At 39.4% G+C, this 23,735-nt stretch overlaps 1 long non-coding RNA gene across 1 annotated transcript; it reads left to right on the top strand.

Moving 5' to 3' along the window:
• The first annotated feature begins 15,736 nt into the window (after positions 1-15,736).
• Positions 15,737-17,670, top strand: LOC147305298 (uncharacterized). Its single transcript, XR_015126542.1, has 3 exons — positions 15,737-16,008; positions 17,172-17,447; positions 17,584-17,670. It is a non-coding gene; the product is annotated as an uncharacterized LOC147305298 (long non-coding RNA).
• Positions 17,671-23,735: the final 6,065 nt, after the last annotated feature.

Here is a 23,735-nt window from a genome sequence, read left to right on the forward strand (position 1 = left end):
ACTAGTTTGTGTAACTTTTTTGTATTTACAGTTTTGAGGGATAAGCCTCTTAAATTTCTCTAACTAGAAATATATGTTAAAAAAACAAAAACGATTTTCAATTTTTTTGTAGTTTATTGCACTTTTTTGCAATTTATGTAATTACTATGCACCTAATGCAGACATATTATTAAAGTTTGGGCTATAATGGTTGTATTGATGTATAGCAACTTGAAATGCTCCCAAAAATGGCTCCACAGCATGTAAAAATATAATATAAGCTCTGGCAAACTTGGTTCTATGGTAGGTCTTAAAGGGTTAACTACTACAATCAAAGTGAAGACTACGGTATTATTCCTGGCCTTTATACAGATAAATAAAGGAATCCAAAAAACTATATATATTATTATCATTATGTTAGGAAGTACAAAACCTGTTCAAAGGGAACAACATGGCAGACCAATTTATTTAAAGATATGGCTGGCAGCCTACTATACAGCTTTCTTTTTAATACAATACTTTTACTATTTAAGGTGACTTTGTGGTGCTCTCTGTAGGAATAAAACACATTACTGAAACTGAAAAGGATACATTTTAGTCAGAGCATGAAACAAGTCATTAGTGTAGTTAGCAATTCAAAAAACCCTTATCCAAAAACAGTGTAACATCTGCCACTACCTGTCAGTGTATGAACTCTGTGTCCCCAAGTTGTGTCTCTTTTTTTGTTTTGTAGTAATTTCATTTAATGAAACTGATATTTATTTTATTAAGTTAGAGCTAATTTCAGAGGTTTAGTTAACTATGCAGCTGAGCAAAGGGAGGAAAATAAGTGAACATGATTTTATTTTTCTATCTAGCTGCTATTTTTGGAGACATTTTTAAAGTTATTAAATTGTCAGTATTTTGTACTAAAGTAAACTGAAATTTCATAAAAGATTATTTTAATATTACAAAACTATTTGGCATTCCACCAGTTATATTAGAGAAGATCTAATCCAATTTTTACTCTTGTTTTTGTTGTGGGTTTAGTGGCATGTGACAAGTCAGAGAGCTTGATAACAAGCAGCAGTGCTGTTATGAGAGTCTTTGATTTTGCTAACAGATCCAGTGGCCTGCTGTGAAGGAAGCAGGCCAAAGGGAAGCAGGCCAGAAAGCATGGAAGGCTGTAAAACAGGGCAGAGGCAAAAAAAACAACAAGCAGCCCTCCGTGACTGGTGTCACCATGGCTTAACTAAATAACAGAGTACAACAGCTGTGCATCATTTAGTGTTTTTCTGTTGCTGGAATGTCATAACCATATTTAATTACCAATACTTCCTGTGCTCTAATACTGCTGTATGCGTTTGTAGTAGTTCTTTTCTCCATATTCAATCTGAAATCACTTCCACATCAGCTGCCCATAAAGTTTTTCTTCTCTCCTGCATCGGGCTACGACTAATCTGGGACATAAATCGATTCCTTCCTACATCTTCATCCGAAACCAACCAGTCGCGACACAAGATTAAGGCAGAAATGTTTTCAGAAGCTGCTTTATTTGATCATTCTAATTGGAAAATTGGGTAAAAGGTCTTTTATATTTAGTTAAATGACCTCTAAAAATAACAGCTGATGCAATGTTACATAATCGCATACTCAAATCAAACTTATCTGAGGCAATCTGTGAGAAATGTTTATCTTGGTTACAAGTTTAAGTGCTGATGCCCTTTCTTAGAAAAAAAAGCGAGCTAGTATGTCAGTTTACTAGCTGTTGACTGAGCACAACGTGTACTGTACTCAAAACCAGTTCGTTGCACAGGATTGATTGTCCTTAAGGATTACGGCCACTGGGCTGCACCAGTGTACTCGAATATGCATACATACACAGACTACCGGGAAATAATGTGGGTCAAAGGGTTCACCACTGAGAAATAAGTGGTGTTTACAGCTGTATCTTTTTTGTGTGTGTGCGTGGCTTTGCTTTGGGTGTGAAAACGCAGGCCTTGATGAGGGTTTTCTGCCCATGTCGGCTGTTTCTGTTTGGGAATCAGCTTGTTTGACTCCATGTGAGTACACAAAATGATGCAAAAGAATGCCACTGAACCACCTTGTGTTTCTCAAGCAGCATTTTCTTGTGTGTGTGAGAGTGAAACCTCTCAGGACTAAAGCCAGCAGGTCCTCAGGCTGTTCCTCAGCATGAATCCAAAACATCAATTTCACCTGAACCAGGTCTGTTCAGTGGATTAAAACATTTTCAACTGTAGCTCAGATCAGAGACGCACCCATATCACGGTTTTATTAAAACTGCTTATTTTTGGCGTGGGAACCAGATCAATAAGTTTTATTCAAATGACTTGTCATCAGGTTTGCCTCTGGAAACATATCCATGGTGCAGAGTCAAGGAATGGGGGTACCACTAAAAAAAAGCCAAACCTACAAAGCCCTGTGTGAAAAAGTGTTTGCCCCCACTGCAGCTAAGACGCAGGAGATGCTCCCAAGGAGTTTTACTTAGAACATTCATATTAAAATTAATCATATCATAGTTTTATCCTAGAACATTTATGTCTCTTTGGGTCAACAACGGATTAGATTTCAGCCTAAAATTATAATTATTGCAGTTAGATAGCATCCTTTACCTACTTCATCACCTCATCCAATGCTGGTCATTCTTCTCTGAACAGAAACAGAAACAAGTTCACATAGTAGAGTCAGGTGGGATATTCCAGTCCATATTCACCTCAGTTCTGAATCATGAGTTCAAGACCCATCTTTTGAATTTGCCTGCTTGGTTAGGTTTGGACCCATGCCAACATTAAAGGCATGATAAAAGTTACAGTTGTTAACATTTTTTATATGTTCTTCTTCACCGCAGCTGGATGTCTCCTTGTGTTGCGGTCGGTTTACCACTTGCTACCATGGACTAAAAAGCTCAATTTTCAGTTCAGCTAACTAGATTTACGAAGGTTAGCAGCTGCTTACAGCCTTGAGGTTTCACTGCTAGAAACTGTCAGAATAAAGAACTAGCTGGATGTGCAGTAGCATGCTGGCAGAGGTGCAGTGGGTTAGCTCTCTGAGGTCTAAGGCCGGGACTCTACCAAGGTACACTTGGGCCCATGTGATGTAAATTTCATCATCAGATAGTGAGTGTGAGGATCCACGTGGATGTCCGCATACTGATCTGTTTTTCATGAACCCAAGAGGTGGACTTCAAAAGAGCATAACAGAAATGATAATTGGGTTGTAGTGTCTCCAGCTATCCCTGTCCACAATGGAGTCCACAAACATATCCAGTCATTCCAAGTCTTGTCAGGGAACAGTGAAAAGAAAATAATCATTCTTACTGACACAGATCAAAAAGTATTTACATACTTTTCCAAAAACTTCATATTTCTCTAAATGATAGGGTAAGGCACCAGTGATGACTTAAACCTGAGAGTGTTGAGCTTCAAACCCCAAAACTCAATGATCAATAAGATCTTTCGTATTTATTGATTGGCATCAGCTCAGTGTGAATAAGGAAATAAAGAAATACAAAGTAATGACAAATAAACAAACTGATGTTAGATTAACTGATTTTAAATCATGACTTGATAGCTGGTATATGCTGCAGCCTTTGCTGCTACTCTGAAAGTTAAAGAAATGCATGGATGGACGGGTGGATGATATTCATACATATCAGTCTTGATAATGACTCATAATGAGTTGTGAGTCTTATTCAAATGGGCTGATAAAATTTGAAGTGGGTGAAGAAAAATCATTACTGTACACTGCTGACTATCAGTAACCACATTAGACACGAACTGAGTTAGGTTAATGGGAATAAGTATTTAAAAGAAATTGCAAGAAGAAGTGGAAAGAGGCATTCAAATCTTCCCCTCTGTTTTTCACCTCCATTTACGGCCATTGTCTCAGTCAGCAGCAGCTGACAGAGTGGAAATCCGTCTCTTCTTTGGGAAGTACGAGTGACAGATGTCAAAAATACCTCCTCAGGGGACTATTTTTGTTGGGCAATCCAATCCATGCATGCTAATTTTGAATGAGCTGTTTTTCTGCACAGTATGAGCTCGGTTGGAAAAATAACCAGATTAGAATCACACGAGCCTATGTGATTAAGTGCAGAGCAAAGAAACTAATTCAATGTAAGGTTCTTCTCTAAGTCAGTTTTGCTTGTTAATACTTTTGGACACTTATATATTGATAGTGTTTTAAAAATACATTCCAGGAGCAAAACTGGCTCTACAATAATGCTGAGCCCTTCTTGCAATATTAGCCCTCGTGTTTTTAATGGAAGCTTGTTTAAGTGCCAAACTCAGCACTTGAGAGAAACAAAAACCCCTCACATATAAATATGCAAACACACACTCCCCAACATATAGAAACCTCATTCCCATAAAAGATTCTGTATCAAACTGCGGGACAAAACGGGCCTGCGAGATGTGCTGGATGTGATTTTCTCATTGTGGTTCTGGAGCGTGATGTGGGATCGGTTTATTAAATGAATGGTTTCTCTTGGAAATGTCCAAGACTAGTCTGACATTCACATAACAGAAATTTACAGGACACACACACACACACACACACACACATATGCACGCACGCACACACGCACACATGCGCACAAAAGTGCAAGGAATAGTCAGACCGCAGGAGAAATTGTAATGCTAACCAGGAAATGTTGGACGAGGATGACAGTTTCTGGAAAACACATTTTCTGACTGGCCATGCATCTTGTTACATAATTGTCCCGCAGAACTATTGTGCATTGTAATAAGCGTCATCCTGAATGTGTAAGTGACTTGAGTTAATCAACACTAACTCCTCTGGCTGGGCTCCTTATTGACTTTAAACAGGCGGGGCAGAGCCTGGTGGTTTTCTGCCAAGTACAGTCTAATCACTCTTATAATTGGTGTGAGGCATTAAGAGTGAATAATAAAACAGTCAACTCTCTGTCCCCTCCCGCTTTCTCTTACTCTCAGACACACTCAGATAAGTGAGCATAAATACAAAAACACACATGTTGCCAAAAACAGAGGCAACTGTGATGCATATGGTTGCATAAGCACACACAAAAACACAGTGTCTCTTTCGCATGTGGTAGTGTTTAAAAGCTCTGTCTTGAAGACAGAACTTAGGCACACTCATAAAGTTCTGTGTGCAGGCATGTGTGTGTGTGTGTGTGTGTGTGTGTGTGCATGCGTGTGTGTGCGTTTCTCCCTTTCTCTTTTGTCTTTGATGACCTACCCTCAAGTCTTAAGCAGTTTCTGTATATTGTTATGTAAAAGAGGAAGCAGATATCTCAGGAGAGGTACTGTTTTCTAACAGAACCTATCCCAGGCTTCATTATTGAAAGCAGCCGCTCCCAGTAAAAAAGCCATATAAAGCCAGACATAAAACCCCCTCTGTGTGGCTTCCAAAAAGTCATGTAAATGAGCTTGTAGATAGGGTTGAAACTCTTAATTCAGTATGTTCTGGAATGATAAACAAGTGCTTTGCAGACCTCTTTAATATGACACTTGTACTGCGTTTGCCAACATCAAGTGATTGCTCTGTCTGGAGGTGATTTTAAATCTCGTCTTACATGCAACATTTGGTGAAAATCTTTTTAAGCAATAGTGAATTATGCCTTTTGCAACAATGCTGAAGTAATCCTGAAAACTCAAAGGATCAGAATTGTCATTGCGCAATCTGCTCTGTCTTCTAGAAATGGCTTTATATAAAATTAATCTGCAGCAGCAAATGTTTCTAAAAAGAAACTTTTACCTGTTTAGGGACACTGAGTGTATCGGTGCTTATGGATCTGAAAAGTGAAACCAAACTGGGAGTGGCTTAGTAGCCAGCAGGGGGGCAACTCCTCTAGTTGCAAAAAGAAGTGTACAGGAATGTACAGATGAGACAAACTTAACTAAACTCTTAATAACAAAATTCTATGTACATCTAACAGTGCATGTGTGTGTGTGTTTGTATTTGTCTTCTTTGTAAGCTACATAGCTAAGCTACAATGCCACTTATTTTTAAAGACAACCTAACGTCCCAAGCACAGGAAGTGCTGTCTGTCTCTTCCTGTGAGATCTTTCCCGCTAATGATGGTTGAGTGTGTGTCAGAGCAAGACAAAAGTATCATGGTATGCAGTGCTACAAGCCAGTTGATAAAACCAAATTGCTTTTAAATATCAATACTAATAAGGCCCCAAACTTTGACCACAAAGAAAGTAACATCTGTTAAGTTATTTGTTTTAGAAAATCCTGGTGAGTTACATACTTTAGCTTCCTGTTAAGTTTAGAGAATGTATTTTACTATCCAGTTAAGCTCAGAAACTTTGGAAATATAACCCCAAAACAACCGGGAGCTATGAAAATGTGTTGTATTGTTTTACTTATGTTGTGTTCCTTGTAGCGTGGTATAAGTGTTTAAATGTTCCAATGATACGAGTGCTATTTGCAATGCTAGGTGTGATGCTAGCTGCTAAGTGCAGTTAGCCAAACCAACAAGTCGTAGCACGGTAGGCGGAGGTATTCAGGTACTTGATCTGTTAATATTAAAAAGGTTTAGTCTTAATAGAACTAGCTTATCTTTTAAAGCATTTGCTTTTTATATATTGGGGAAACCTGCAGTCAGCTAAGACTGAGGAAGTCACTTGGATGAGTGACAAAATGTTTCTCCCACTGAAAACGCTACGTCCAGATGAACAGAATCAAACTTTGTGCATTTGCTTTGTAACATTAAGCCTTTAAAGCCGGTCAGAGCAGGCACGCTCCGTTTTGCGTAACTATTTTTAAATCCCGGTAGAGCTGCAACCACGTAAGCTAGCGCAAAATTTTTTTTTGCACATGAAACCAGAGATGTTCTACTTACATCTTATGCCATCAGCTTGTGCTAGGTCACGGTTTCCTTCCACATATAGTTTTGCAAAAATTGCATAAAAAGCACTTGCAGCAACAAAAACATAATACTCCAGAAACACGCTTTGCCAATCCGATCAGCTGTTTATGGTAAATGGCCACTTCCTACATTGAAATAGACGTCAGCGCAAACTATTGCATGTCCGCCATTACCTGCCCGAAACCGGAAGTGACGTCATTTTCGCGGAAAATGTAGTTTTTTACTGATAGGCCTTATAAGCCTATACTGGTGTTTTCAAAAGTCATGTTTGACTTCATGCTTTTCTGAATAGTTTCTGGGATACTTAGAACTCAAATTGCACTGCTTTAAATAGTTTATTTTGATGCACATGCTGTTTTCTTTGCGAAATTGCATTATAGGATTTATTTTTGTTTTTTCTGCAGTATATAAAAATTGGTGTATCTCAAAAATAAAACTATGAAGACACTCAAAATAAATTTCCTGTTGTTGTAAACTATTTTTTGCAACTTTTTTGTTTTTTAAAGTTTTGAGGGATAGTAGAAATATATGTTAAAAAAACAAAAACGATTTTAAATCTTTTTGTAGTTTATTGCACTTTCTTGCAATTTATGTAGTTACTATGGACTTATAATACATATTATTAAAATTTGGGCTATAATAGTTTTATTGATATATAGCAACTAGAAATGCTCCCCAAAATGGTACTACAGCATGTAAAAATATAAAGTAAGCTCTGGTGGACTTGGTTCTATGGTAGGTCTTAAAGGGTTAAGCTCATGTGCACAATATGAGTTCTAGAACTCATTCATTACTTTTGTTTCTACTCTGAGAATTTAACCTTTTCTGTAAAGAAGGTCAAACACTTTACCTAATGAATGCCATGCCCACATCATATGGGAATTATGGCAGTTAACAGTTTGAGGCTAAATATTTTTCAGGTTGTAATAGTACCTCGGTTCGCCGGTATAAAAAAGCATAATAATTCATATTTGCCTGAATCCGGAAACCTTGCTTTACTTAAGGTCCATCATTCAAGGTAATTATCATCATCATCATGCATGAACACACTCATGGTGTCAGTTGTTCTTTCATTATAACATAGAAAATTCCTACATGTGTTGTTAGAAAGTTGAAACAAATTTAATGAAATGTATTGACAGCAGAGGAGGTATTTGCTGACACTGGCTCTTAAGTCCAGGATTTCTGGCTGAGTGACCATCTCTTTCAGCCACTTGACAACCTTTTTGCTCTTGCCCGGAATGCATGATGTGCTCCAGGCCTGCTTTTTGGTGATGGCCCAAGCATTTTTCATGCATGCTCAGAAACAATTTTGGATCCTTTGCTGTGCACCTTTCTTAAAAATGGACAAGCAGTAAAGTAAAATAAGTGTCTGTCTGTGGCTTGGAGCACCTAAATAAACTGGTATTAATGGTGGCAGGCAGGGCAGCAGAGTGAGCATGGTTGCTCCTTGCTCTTTTAAATAGCCATATCCCAAAAAAACAACAACTGGTCACTTTATTCGGCGCTAACAAGACTGAGACCTACATCAAAAAGAAGCTTTAAGTCCATGGAGGATGTTGAGGGGTGGCCTTGCCAGGATACTCTGAATCATGTACTGTTGGGATGTTCGTGTTGTCTTTGCTGCCACTAGCTGGGTAGATTTATGCAGGTGAAACTATTGGTTAGGTTTAGGTGATATATGATTGATGTGGACGCTGTACGAATCAGTTGTGGTGAAGAGAGAACTGAATATTAAAATGGAGCCGTTGATTTACCTGTCAGTCTACATCCCTACCTTCACCTATGATCATGGTAATGAGGTCGTGGATACATGTTGTGGAAAGTAATTTCCTTTAAAGGGGGCTGAGCTCTACCATAAAGATAGTGTGAAGAGCTTAGTTATACGAGAGGGAATGAAGTCGCTGCTCCTCCACATTCATCGTCCTGGACGCATCCTAGATGAGGTGTTTCAGGCATGTCCTATCTGGACGAGGCCTTGGGATAGGCCTTTGGGAATTGCCTTGGGATTGACTCGGCGTCTGTCCAGACAAGCTGGAAGAGGTAGCCAGGGTGAGGAAAGTCTGGTCTTCTTTGCTCAGACTGCCGCCCTCATGACCTAAACATGGATAAATAGTAGAAAATGGATGCATGGATGGCTGGAACTACTGGGTTCACAGGTGTTTGGTTTGAAATGTGCCACTTCACAACAGGAACTCTGGAAAAAGTTTGGAGTGACACACTTGTCTGACTAATGGCATGACCCAGTGTATCAGGGCCCTGACGTCAAAGGACATGTTGTGCACAAATGGCCTACGCTAGCTGCAATGGCATTAGTCGATGCCGGAGGTATTTATATTCACTGACTTGCTTGATGTGTTTAAAGATATTAATGAGGATCTACGCTTGACAAACATTTAGAAGTAGATTATGAGGCCACCACTCCGGCTGACGCAGGTTATCTGACTTGTTTTGCCTGCAAGGTCTGAGTGGGTTGTTAGTCGGACCTCTCTATCAAAGAAGCAGGCTGTGTGTGAGTAGGATAAGTGATGAGATCGCTTATCTGTTTTAGTAAAATCACTGAAAGACCATCCAATTTAAACAAACGCTTAGCAGCACATGCTACTGCAATTACATAATAGAGAAGATTAACCTGCTGAATGGGCTCAGTCCAAAGGGCTTGGCTAACATAGGGCATATACAGTTGACAGGAAACGCAAGATGATTTAAAGTAAGCAAAAGATGACTGACCCTGTTTATGTGTAAGGTTTATACGAAAAAGTCCCTTCTTTTTTAACCTGAAAGATACTTTGTGTGAAAGAGAAGAAGCCCTAAACTGACATCTGAAGCTGAATTTGTGCCCGCCTTGCAGTCGACACAAAGTTTCACTATGTGTCTGCCAGGTTTCTGACTGTGTGTGTAATGCCAAACTTGCAGTATCTGATTTGGACAACATACAGGAAGTTAAGCCCAATTACAAGTCTAAGACTGGCCTCATGTAAAATCCAAGGTAATTCGTTCGGATCATGTGTTTGCAAATCATGCTGTATGCAAATCAAATACATGCAATTATAAGTGTTTGTATAGCACTGCATGAAGATAAAAATGAGCAGAAATATATTAAGTAAGAACCCAGCGCTGGCCTGACAAAGACCTTTTTCACTACAGGAAAATAAATGACCTTCTACAGAACATATGACTCAAAGCAGAATAGAAAAGCTACAGTAAAAGCTCCACCGGTGGCTTATAAATGCGCCTATATACGTAAAACAGCTTCAGGTTGAGATATTTAGTTTCCAGGTTCTGTGTGTTTCAGAGCAGCTGCCAGCAGCGCTAATAATGAATCGACTTGAGTTTGTTAGTCAGCTGGGCGCTGAACTGAAAGGGCTGGCACAGTGTGCTGGAAATGTGACTGACCAGGGCGGTCACTGGTTCAAATCTCAGGTTAATGAGTAACTTGTATGATGGCGATCACACTCGCATACACAGGTTTTTCAGCCAGCCAAATGTTTTTCTTTGCCAGTCAGTGTGTTATATTTGTGTTTTTTTAACATACCGGCATAGGTGCCCCTCTGAAAGCCATATACTGCTTTTATAAAGAGCTCCGTTTAAAGTTCCCTGTTGGCTTGGACATTTTGGCCTCGTTTGAATAGTAATTTTGCATCACACCTTTGTAAAGAAACAATTTGCATAGCAAGCATATTATATATCACATATTGCAAACAGTATTACCAGTCACACATGTTTTCCAGTGCTGATCCAATCATCTTGAGCAACATCCTGCAGAAATGCGTAGTAATCATAATAAATTTCAAAGCCTGAGTTTATTTTGAAAGTGAAAAGTGCATTTATGATTATTATTCTAAGTTTTTGATGCATATGTCCACACTGTATGATTTATGCTGAAAATCCAGGTGTCTTTACACTATAGTTTTTAAGGGTTAGAGAAATCTGTAACTCTGATTCGGTATCCTCTGTGGCTTTATACGACAGTTTGACATTCTCTCTGTTTGAAATGTTTTTAATTATGACAAGGCAGCCAATTAAAATTCTATAGAGCTAGTTAGAGATGTACTGATGGCATACTCATTTCATTCTAAGTGTAACTGATGGCATACTCATTTCATTCTAAGTGTAACTGATGGCATATACAAGCAAAAATAAACTTTTCTTCAAGGTAAAATTGTATTTTCGTAATAGAAATATAATTTGGCACCAGTGGAAGAGACCTCTGGCAAAGCTGGAGGGGGGCATAAGGGGAAAGAGAAGATGGAAAAGAGGAGCATAAAGGCAAAACAAAAGCTACGTCTCTGTAATCTGTCTAACCCTACCATTTAAAGCACATATGTTCACCACAGTTGTAGTGAACAGACCTATGTTTTGGAGAGAAAAGGGACATTTGGTTGCTTCACTCTGCTGATTCATAAAAGAAATAAACCAGGACAGAGAGGGAAAATATAAGGTTGTGCTGCACTCACACACTATAATTTCACAAATACACACAGGAAAAAACATGTTACATTTACATTGAAAAGTACTGCAAAAGCCAATCAAATGTAATGAATATCCCAACCACATATGCATAGTCTGCATATGTCCACCGAGTGTGAGTGCAGAATCTCCTCAACACATTTCTAATTGTTTTGCAATTTTCAAGTGAGATCATGCTTTAAATCTAGTTGTGCAAGCTGATGAATGAGTTTAGGAGGGGGTCCTTCCCATTCCATGATTTGCACCAGTCGATATGACCCAAAATTATCTCAATAGATGTTACACTCCATCAGCCTCTCAGCCCTGGTGGGGTCAGTGGCCTCCTCAGTCATGCTGTGCTTTAGGCTGGAATGTGGGTTTTACTGACAATGTGGGTGTTTAAATCTTTCATTACCAAGCTGTGTTACTTCACTTCACTTAAGAGTATGTCAAAACAGTTCAGCTGAGGAGGCACAGTGTCAGGTTTCCCCAGGACTCAGGTACTTGCATCCAGAAATCTGGAGATTTATCAATATGACAACAAAGACAAGTTGTGATCATGAATCTACCCATTTTTTTTTTGCATCTGGCTCTGATATTTACATCAGTACATGTGCTATTACTGAGGTTTTTTTTTTGTTCATTATTTATTACTATGTGATATTCAATTCAATTAATTTGAATATTTAATTTGCTATTTTGTTTCAATATTGATGCAAAGTCTAATTTGGACAGTTAGGATAAATGACTGGCTAAACATAGGGTTGAAGAAGGCTCTAATGTGATAATTACTTGACTTGGCCATCTATATCTTCTTACTTTCAGCACTGGTAAAAGACTCCTTTGGATGTGCGTGTAGAATGTGTGAAGATTTTGGACAAAATATTGACATGACATGATGAGCCAATACAAAATCACATTCATCTGTCAGAGCTGTGCTGTCAGAGCTGTGCTCAATCTTGTGGCTGGCAAAGTTACGATACTGCAACATTTTCTGAACCATCTTTAAGTTCACTAAGTCCTCTTCACTCAAAGATGATCTTTATCTATTTGTTTCATAGCTAGACTACTGTTATTTGAGCTCCAAGAAGCTTTTGGGAAATCACAGGCCCCAGGTTGGTAACTTTCCAAGCCTGGCTCAGTGCTTGTACTGCGGGGTAAGGAATGCAGTGGTTGTTTTAACATTACAGTGGCCTGGCAGGATTCAGCTGTGGTAAACCACTTGGTCCCAGACACCCTCAGCCATGCCCTGCAGGGTGCCTTCAACGGCGAGCCTCAGAGATTGGAGGCAATCAGAAATGTACAATAAGATATGTTTGAAAATGTTCCCGAGAGAAGGTTCTGCTGAAAGAAAATCTGAAATGCACAGCAGGGCATCCCACTGACACAAAATATCATAGTGAAACAAGTGAGCAATTTATGTACTGTTTCTTGCAAAACTGAGGAAACAGACACTGCAGGGCATTTGACAAATGTTGTATTTTACAATAAACTAAACAAGTAAAGCAAACAAGTAGCAAACCTCAGGGCTATCAAACCCTATCAAACCCTGAAACAACAACAAAAAATGCTTACAGCTGTTCCTACAATAATACATCACTGTGACAAAACTGATTTAAATTATACTTCATGTTTCTGAATTTACCTTGAATCATGTACAATATCATTTTGATTTTAACTTTATTGACCATTGTGTCAGCCTGTCCCTCAATATCTGTTTCAAACAAGTGTCTCAATTCCAAGCCTGTTACTTGCTGAAAACATTCACTTTATTTGGTCATTATACTGTATGTGTTCTTTTCTTTTTTAACAAGTGTGAAAACCATGCATTTATTGGATACTATTTTTAAAAGTAGATTAATAGCAGGAGCATCAACTGTATAAAAGAAAGCTGTCCTGACTTTGATCTGCTACAGCCCTATGTTCCTAGCAGGTCTTTGAGGTCATCTGATCAGGGCTTACTTGCTATAAAAAATACTAAGAGGAGGACTAAGGGTGATAGAGCTTTTGCCACTGTGGCCCCTAGACTGTGGAACTCTCTCCCCCAAGCATTAAGAACTGTGGACTCAGTAGCTGTTTTTAAAAAACAACTCAAAACTCACCTTTTTAAAACTGCTTTTGGTTCATTTTTTGCCTGTTTTATTTTCTCTATTTAAATCTTTTTATGACTTGGAATCTTATGTGCAGCACTTTGGGATTCTGTCTTGAAAGGTGCTATATAAATAAAAAAATATTTATTTATTATTTATTTATTTTTCCCTGACAACTTTGTGTTAAAAAAACTGAACGCAAAATATGAAAACTTTGGACTGAGATGAAGATGAAGTTTTAATGTTTTAGTTAACACGAGCTTTAACACGTAACGTGCTAACTGGGGCCAACACAGTCTAGGGTTTTTTTGCATTCTCTGACCATCTCTGACACACAGCTTAATGCTCCAGACCAGAAAAATGGCAAAACCTCTGCTTTTGTACAGGCACCCTCTGATTAGCTGATCAAGTACATTTGATTAGCATTATCTGGCTGCTACTTAGCTTCTTAATTAGTCTAGAAACAGTTACATGGTGTGAAAACTTTTTTTTTTATGCCTTTCCTGATGATTTATGCCCACAAAAGCAAATTTTAAGTCTTTTTACATACAACATGTTTACAACATGCTTTTGTAAATGATGGCAATAATAATTAACAGTAAAAAATAATTATTGGGACAGCGTTGAAAGCGGAAACGCTGTCAATACTTGAGGTTGTAAGAGTCTGTTTATACCTAAAACTGTTTTGTTTAAAACAACCATTACATTATGAATGCGATTGTGGCTACAAGCAGTGGAAATTAGCCTTTTTTAAAGGGTGGTTGGCCTCTTCTTTTAGAGAGAGCATGAGTTCAGTCATTTGAGAGAGGCTCAGAGTAAAGCTGTTGCTCCTCCACATTAAAAGGAGTCAGTTGAGGTGGTTCAGGGAAATGATCAGGACTTGCTGGAAAGATTAGATCTCTTGGCTGGCCTGGGGGAATGGCTTGGTCTTCCCCCAGATAAGCTGGAAAGTGGCTGAGGAGAAGGAGATCTGAGTGGAAGAGGATGGGTGGATTTGGATTTGGAGAAGGGGGTAAGGGTGTCACCAATGATGCCTTTAATTTCAAGAAGTTAAGTTGTTGTCTGTGATTGTGTGTCCTAATATAAAAATATATAAAAACAACTCTTCATTATGCATGGTTTATGTTGCGTTATAGATGCAATTGTACTGAATAGCCTGCAGAAAAATACTGATAATCTTCAGTTTAATTTCTTATTGAATTCCTCCTCCTTGCAATCTGCAGGACATTCTGCAGATACAATCATTGTCCAGGATGTTTCCATCTGAAATTTAAACAAGAAGAATGAGAAAGATGCAGCAAAACACAGAAGAAAAAAGAAGCAATAGCTAGTATTATGAAAGCCTTTCATCAGCAGTTTTATCAAAGCTCTTCTTTATAAGCATTCAGTCTGAGGATGTTGTTTTTTTTCTCTGCCATTTTTTTTCTGTGTTTGTTTAGCCTCCTCGTTCCTCAAGTCATTCCTCCCCAGCCACAATACTAGCCCGTTGACTCTCCAGGGGAGTTGAAGATGTTCAGAGGTCCAATTTTCAGATTCCAGTACAAATGATATGGTGGCTGCAAAGGAAAAAAAAAAAAGGGGAAAAAATACTCTTTTTCTCTCTGCCTCTCTGTTCTCTCGTCTTCTCTCTGCCATGATGTTGCAGTTATGTTGTCAGTAACAAAACACAGAGCTGATGAATGATTGATGAAAGCCCAGCTAGTGAAACATAAACTCACATTCTCGTGGGCACAAAAGGAAAGTAACCAACGGACTGCTTTTAGAAACGTGGAGCATTCTGGGTAGACCGTGTCTCGACAAACAAGTGTTGATATGTTGATATGAATAACTGGACACAGATTGAGGCTTCAGTTATGTAAACAGATGGCAGAAACAATCTCATTTGTTGAGGAAAAGCAACAAAAGGCAGGACCAGTTTCACACATTTTCACATCGACATGTTGCATTTACTGCAATTACAGTTTTTCTCAAATGCTAAAACACAAAAGCCAATCCTCTAAACCAAATGACCAGTTGTCTAAACACATTTACTAAACCTAGCCATCATTTACCAATATCATAAACACATGTCACAATCCTCCGTTGTCATAAATCTAATCACATCTTTCCTTGCTAAAACACAAGTTGCAAAAGAACTCTGCTCATATTCCCAAATGAAAGCTCATGTGATGCAACATGCTTGCCACAGTCAGCAATATTTGAACACAATGAACACACCTGGCATCATCAGTACACACAACGACTCAAAATTGAAGACACCTGTTGCTAATGCTGTGACCACATGTATAAAAGCAAGTTCAGAGTGCACAGTATGCTGAAGATTCCAAACAAACACAATGGATGAAGGCAGAGTCGGGGAAGAGGAAGTCGATGCAGAGGAGGGAGAAGAGCTGGCCCTGGAAGAAGAGGAGCAGGCCAGCGAGGAAGAGGAGGAGGCCAACATGGGAGAGGAGAAGGTCCAGGAGGGAGAGCAAGACAACCTCGCACCATCATTACGGACGAGATGCGAGCAACAGTCATTGACCATGTCATTGTCCATGGCATGACAATGGCTGAAGCAGGACTAAGAGTCCGTCCAAACCTGAGTAGGTTCACTGTGGCCACCATTATCAGGGCATTCAGACAACACAACAGGTATTGTACTCGATTGCTTTCTTTGTCACAATACAGTTTTACAAACCTGTGAAAGCAGTCTATTGGTTTCAAATCAGTGGTGACTAGGGATGGGTATTGATAAGATTTTCACGACTCCGATTCCATTTTCGATTCTGTTTAATGATTCGATTCTTTGTCGATTCTTTTTAAAAAAAAAAAAGGAGAACACTAAGGTCGAATAGCTTAGAACTTTGTTTTATATCTGAACAAGGTAGAAATTTAGGAGTAACGTGGCCTTACAAACCCAACAGTGAGATCTTAAGAGATCCAGGCTACGGCTCTTCAATGGGGTGTCACAGGGTCCCCAGGAAAAAAAATTGTAAATGTAAAATAATAAAATAAATATTCTTCTGTAGCAATAACAAAGTATAATATAAATTGTTCTGTGGCAATTACACAAGAATATCCAGTAGTGTCCCTGCCTACAATTAAACACATTCACTTACCGAAAATCGGGGGCATCTGCTGTGGCAGCCTTTTACCACAAACTCAGTCACTGCTCGGTGACATTCGTCTATCCTGGCCTGAAAGGAGACGCTACCGGTAGACTGCAGCGAGAACTGCCAGCATCTGAGCCAGACTCTGTCTGTCTCTCTCATCATGGTCACCTAAATGCACAGTAATGGCAGGTTTTGTAATAAGGCAGATAGCGCTAAAATAATATGCACTGTTTACCTGCCACATTAACGGGAGAGGACGTGCAAACGTTACTGCTGCTGCTGGGTTGAGATTCATGAGACCGGAGCGGAATTAAAAACACGACATTCATTTAAGGTCATCGCGAGTTTTGTGAGCAAATGCTTTTGCATATTCGTAGTGTTTCCTCCCTTAAATTAAATATCTACTTTGCAAGTATTGCAAGTTGCCCTGTTGTCATCCGTTCTTGTAAAGTATAATCAAACTTTTGAGCGTTTGAGCCGCTTAGGCTCCGTGTTTCCTGCCGGGTAAATGATGCTCCGCAACGTGGTGACATCATTCGGGGAGACTGGAATCGATAAGGGAATCGTTTGCAAAAATGGCAAACAATTCCAAGGAATTGAAACAGTGGGAACCGGTTCTCAACAAGAACCGGTATTGATAGCCATCCCTAGTGGTGACTGTATTGTAACACATGTCAATTGACAACACGTTTCTTTCTTTAGAGTTGAAAGAACGCCACATAGAGGTGGGAGGGTTGCCATATTTACAGCGACAAAAGAAACCCTCATTGTGGATATGGTTCGTGGGAACAACCTCATCAGACTCCAGGAGATCAGAGACAAAGTCATTGCCGATAATGTCAACTTTGAGAGCATTGACGATGTCAGCTTGGCCACAATAGACCGAGTTCTCTGGCGACGCGGATGAGATGGGTCTATAGGGTTCCCTTTGAGCACAACTCTGCGCGACACAAAGACCTACGTTACGAGTATGTGCAAGTAGGTATACATCCATGTTCACAGTACAGTTAGTGGACATACTGTGTTGCTCAGTGGCCTACATTACTTCTGGACAATACTGTGCTACCTGATTGACTGTTGTTCTGAACACCTGTGCACTTTCACATTTTCACAGAGGATATTACAGTTGGACGCGATGGCCAGACCTCATGAGTACCTCTTCCTGGATGAGGCTGGCTTCAACCTGCAGAAACGAAGGCAAAGAGGCCATAACATCATTGGCCAAAGAGCCATCACTGAGGTCCCTGGCCAATGGGGGGGTAATATTACCCTTTGTGCCATGGGTTCGGAGGGGCTTGTCCACCGGCATGCTGTCTTGGGTCTTACAACACCCAACGTCTCCTCACCTTCCTAGAGGGGCTAAAAGACATCCTCCTGGACCGCCAACAACACCATCCTGGGCCCGCACATCACATTTATGTGATCATTTGGGACAATGTCCGCTTCCACAGAACAAACCAAATCAGAGAGTGGTTCACCACCAACAGTGACCACTTTTTAAACATCTGTCTGCCACCCTACTCCCCTTTCCTGAACCCTATAGAGGAGTTCTTCTCATCGTGGAGATGGAAGGTTTATGACAGACAACCATACACAAGAGAGAACCTCCTAAGGGCAATGGAGCTGGCCTGTGTCGAAATCCCAGCGGAGGCCTTCCAAGGATGGATTCGCCATTCCAGGGCGTTTTTCCCGCGGTGCCTGGCAAGAGACAATATAACCTGCGATGTGGATGAGGTGATGTGGCCCAATGCAGCTCAGCGATATGATGCCGCACAGTGATTGTGGTGTGTGTGGTGTGAATAACGTAAATAAAAAAACTTCACACCCTGATCATGTTTTCAAGATTACTGTTGTGTGCAATAGATTCTGTTTTTGCATTGAGTTGTGTTACAGTAGTGTATGTACATGCAGGATTTTCTATAGATTTATACTCTTCATCTGAAATTCTCAAATCTAAATGCCTAATCTTCTGCTGAGATCTACGACGATCCGTTACTGTATAGTTTCTAAAAATATGCATTGGCAGTTATGAAACAAAGGATTTTCACAAATTGAGCATTGTGTTTTCAATTTTGTTGTAGTGTGTAATGATGTATATAGTGTTTACATTTTCGAAAGCTTCGAGCTGCTCTTTTGGTGTGAAAGTTTGAGTTTTGCAGTGGGAAGGTGTGGTTGTGTTTAGACATTGGGGAACATGGTGGAAACGTTTGTGAAATGTGTTTTAGCATTTGAGGAAAAACTGTAAGATGCATAGTTGCTGCCTTGATTATTTGGTGACAGTACATATAAAATTGTTGGGTTGGATCCAGGGGTTCACTTCTTGGGTTTTGTTAAATGCTACAAAGAATATGTGCCACAAACATATCTCTTGGTTTCAGTTACTGAGTTACAAAGTTTAGCTTAGATACAAAGTTTTAGTTCTTAAAAAGAGAGATTGTGTGGCGTAAGAGTGGATAATGTGCACGAAAGAAAGATGTTGTCTGTTCAGCAGATGTGATTCTTAAGTCTGCCAGTCAGACACATAATCTGGTGTTCCAGTTCCAACTGCTACTCCTTTGTTGAATGCAGGTATCAAATATAGAGAATAAACACCACAGATAATGATGGTTACCCCCCTGCTTGCTTAGCCCCTACTGGGAAGAATCAATTCCCTGAATGGTGTTTAACACAATAATGACAACAGGATGTAAATGAATAATAAGGAATAAAATGTTTTCATGTTCATCTTCTGCACTCGTCTCTTTTCAGCTGAGTGCAAGTCGTAATATTGTTATTTACAGCCACACTAACATCTCATTTCTTTCTCTCTTTTCTGTCTTTCCACAGAGCTGAAGAAAGAAGTCCTCACACACAAACTTGGCTGTGTGTGGGGTGGCGCTGACAGAGAGAGATGAAGTGTAGTAACATTAATGGAGTTGGCGAGAACACGCTATGTCGCCATACGAGCAGTAAAAGCTTCCAAACATTGAACATAATGAGAGCGGTAAAGACAGAAAGCATCATAGTCAGAGCTTTTCACTCAAGCCAGCTGACTTGACCACGGTTTCTGGTTAAATTAAAAATGATTGCAATCTTACTACATAACAAACGTTCTTTTTTTTATACCTCATGTGGGACAGAGAGACAGTGGTTAGCGCTGTCACTTCACACCAAGAAGGTTTGTGGTTTGAAGCCCAACTGGGGCCTTTCCTGTGTTCGTTTTGCATGATCTCCTTGTGTGCACGGGTTTCATCTGAGTACTCTGCTTCCTCCCACAGACCACAGTCCAAAGACATGTTAGGTGAACAGTTTATTCTAAACTGGTGGTGGATAAAGAGCTTTAAGTGTTTAGAAGAAGGTGCTGTATGCACGTGTGGTTAAAATGGTAGTTTAAAGCACTTTGAGTTATTAGTAAGACTGGAAAAGTCCTAAGCTCATTATGAACCAAAACTTTAGGCTCTGGTGTGACATTTGAGTGCTTTTTACAGCCTAATTTATTTCACAAATGTGGCACTTCATTTATTAAAAGAAGAATGTTGCATGTGCATGACATCTAAGCAACAATTGTTTTGCATAAAAAAGGGGAAATCCTACTAAGCTTCTCTAGAAACAAAATGGTATCAGAGTTTTCAGTCTATAAAAACTTATTTTGCACTGGTACATTTTGGGGACTGCATGTGAATGTTCTTCTTTTAGATGTTTGATTTCTTAAAACTGAGGAAACTATACTTGGCTTTAAAAATCTAATGTCTAACTAGAAACTTCCTCTGGATGGCATTACCTTGGCCTCCTGTAACACTCTGAGGAATCTTGGAGTCATTTCTGATTGGAATATGTCCCTCATCATGGATATTAAATAAGTAGGACTGATTTCTTGCAATATCTCTAAAATGAGAAAAATCCTGTCTTAGTGTGACGCTGAAAAACTCTTTCATGCACTTATTCCTTCTAGGCTGGACTATTGCACTTCATTACTGTTACAATGCCCTAAAAGGGACTGTACTGGAACTAAAAAAAAGTATCACCCCAATAGAGTACTTTGGTCGCAGACACTGCTGGCCTACTTGTGGATCCTTCAGCTTTCAGACCCCAGCTCCCTTTCCCACACATGTAATCTGTCTAGCCTCTACTGATTTCCATACCTCCTTTTTCAAGAATACCTCCACCTGCTCCCTATTCTACATAGATTACACTGTCGTCTTGGAACATCATAGTCCACAGAGACTACTGCCTGACCTCATCTGTCAGCCTGTCCATCACCACAGCAAACAAGAAGGGGGTCAGAGCAGATCTCTGATCCAATCCCACCTTGAAGCAGTCAGTCACTCAGACTGCACACCTCATACATGCTGTCTTTATACATGTCTTGCACCATGCTAACATGCTCCTCTGCTACTCCTGATTTATACAATACTGCAGTTCTTCTTGTCACCATATCAGTTCTGATCACATATAAATATAAATGCTCAAAGATGGCTCCTAAATGACAATAATCCATAACCCATGAATGCAGGAGTAGCTTCAGCGCTGAAGTAGTACACTTCTGCATTTTTGCTCATGCATCTAAGCTATGTGTATGTGGTGTGTGTTTGTATTATACAGTAACCACAAAGCACATCTGCTAAGCTGTAACAGATACTGGTGACTGCTGAAATCGGCTGCCCACATAATCCAGGGCTCTGCAGAAGGGATCATCTGTTGGGCTGTGATCTCCTTTTCCCACTTTGTCTAGAACCCAGGTAAAATAACTGTACACAGGTATTTTACTCTACATTTAGTTTGTCTTTGATTCCCCTTTCTTTTCTAATTCTGTGGGGGGTTTTTTAAATTTGTTTTCCATCATTTGTCTTCAGGCTGTGAAAAACGATTGCATAAATAAACGTGCATCCAAGCATGCGTTTATATGACAGACGCAGCACAGATCAGCAGATGGAGACAGAAAAGCTGAGAAATCGAATGATGAAAGCATCTTTTGTTCTCTGCTGAATTAACTATCCACAGTTTCCTTCTTCTCTGCTGTGGCTTCTTTTTCTCTGCGGTGGATGCCAACAGAGGAATCAGGCAGTACAGTATTGTTCATAGGCTCACACAAGCACACAAACTTTATCCTGCTGTATGGGACTGAATAGAAACCATAGAGAAGCAAAGGCAGGAAAAAGTTTCGCTGACAAGAACTGCAATCACCATCTTCTCCACACGATGCAAATGGAAACCAGATGCTGAATGTATATTGTATAATAATGGCAGGATCTCTGTATGAAAAAGGAGGAAAAAAATGTGTTGCCATCATGGCAGAATTTCAGGATGTAATTTACTGCTTCTTTCTTTTTAATTACTGGAATTGCTGGGTTTTTGTGCTGTTGCAAGTGAGCCCATACTGTGTTTAGAACAAGGAGGTGATAGCTTTCTCAGTCTCAGTCAGCACTTTGATTTAAGTTACATTTTTATGTTTGTTGTTTCGTGCAGTGATTTAGTTCAAGATCCAAATCCAACAAGATAAAAACATTTAATGAAACTACAAAGTTGTTGACAACTGTTCTTAAGGATGTAAATTTTGCTTTATTGGCTGCTTTAGAGAGATGAATGTTCATAGAGGTGGTGAAGCTAAATGCAGTCAATGCCACTTTTTATGCATTATGGTTTTTTTCTTTATTGCAAATATGCGAATGCATTGCAATGTGACTAAAAAACTGAAACTTTGCCCGACCCTTTCCGTTGCCACTAATATGGATGCTTCTGAGTGTCTTGCCTGTTTCTGTCTTTAGCTACCAATATCAACAATGAGCAACAGCCAATGCTTGCTAACGCTAGCATTTTAAACCCCAGCTAAGTACTTGGCTTCACACAGCTTCTTGAATCCATCACAACCCCCCCTCCAAAAATAGAACAACATTAAGGATTACATTAACAAGCAAGGAAGCTAACTTTATCTAGCTATCTGCTATCTGCTACACTGGGAGTCAAGCATAGCTAGTACAAAAGGCAGACGTGTTGTGTTCTTTGTGTTCTTTTTAATAGCTGTGTTTGCAAAAAGACTCGTGGTCCTATAGATGTCTATGGGAAAATAATATTAGTAAACAGTTTCTTAATGAGTTTAATCTCAGTCCCTTTTTAAAATTTTTGAATAAAACATTAAGTCCATTTTGGAAGTTTTGCTCATTTTAAATGTCAGAATAGAGGATTATCGAGGATGTGTTTATTGATGACTTGTTATTGACAAGTTTTATCCTCAGGGTTAGCCAAAATTAGCCAGAAGAAAGCCAGTTTTCACTGACTAAGCCGAATGACCAAATAAAAATATGATCAAGCTCATATTCAACATAAGGTGAGAATTTGATTCATAGAGGTATTGTTTGGTTTTGTGGATGAAATATGAGATGGCGCTGTTTGTTTTTCTGACTAATCTTAGCTAATACTAGCTTTCCTGCTAAACCAGACATATTGCAAGCTATTTTACAGGCCCAATGCTGCAAGTCAATGAACACATCAAATTCTTTCAAACTTCCAGAGATGATCTAGTAAATTAGCTATCCAATTTGGAAGTACTTCGTTTAATTAAACCATCATAGCAAAGTTAAAGCTATCTAATTAACCACACATTATTTTCTTAGGTTATATGATGAACTTATATCAAAGTGGACCGTTCCAACATTTTCCTTCTCCCGCATTTGAGCTAAAATCAACTGACTGTAGCGCAAGTGTTTTATTTTTTTGATGTTTTTTTCTTTGTGTCTAGCATGCAGATAACTGAAGAACATTTGTAACACAAGTGATGACATAATTGTACTTGTAAGTACTGAATGTAGAGCAGTAACACGTTACTGCATTACTGAAAAAATGTAATGTGATTACTCACAATACTGGCACATCACCTATAAACTTCCCATCATCATTCAGCCACCTTCAGCCCTTTTAACTGCACGGTGGAAATGTTTGACCAACTGAATCAAATTCAGTCTATGAAAATCAACCTGGGAGGCCATGTGCTGTAAACCCACGAAGTCATCTATTAACCCGAAGAACAGACGAGTGAGCAAATTCTGTTTGGGACTTATAGGGCACGGCGATATTGGCGACACACTCAATGAGAACTGGACCTTCATATGCACAGACACACACACACACACACAAACACACACACAGATTGTCATATTGCTACAAATCCAAGCTATACTGCTTTGTTTTCACACAATGAGGTTGTTTGTTGTAAGCATTTGGGTTTGATAATATTAGTAATGTTGTGTACAGTGTGTAGGTGTGTAAGTACAGTATGCAGCCAAATAAGAA

This window comes from Aulonocara sp. 'chitande type north' Nkhata Bay, linkage group LG20 (genome assembly GCF_057382095.1).
Source record: "Aulonocara sp. 'chitande type north' Nkhata Bay isolate Kocher_YH1m ecotype deep benthic linkage group LG20, A_spYH_male_GT1.1, whole genome shotgun sequence".
NCBI classification, from domain to species: domain Eukaryota; kingdom Metazoa; phylum Chordata; class Actinopteri; order Cichliformes; family Cichlidae; genus Aulonocara; species Aulonocara sp. 'chitande type north' Nkhata Bay.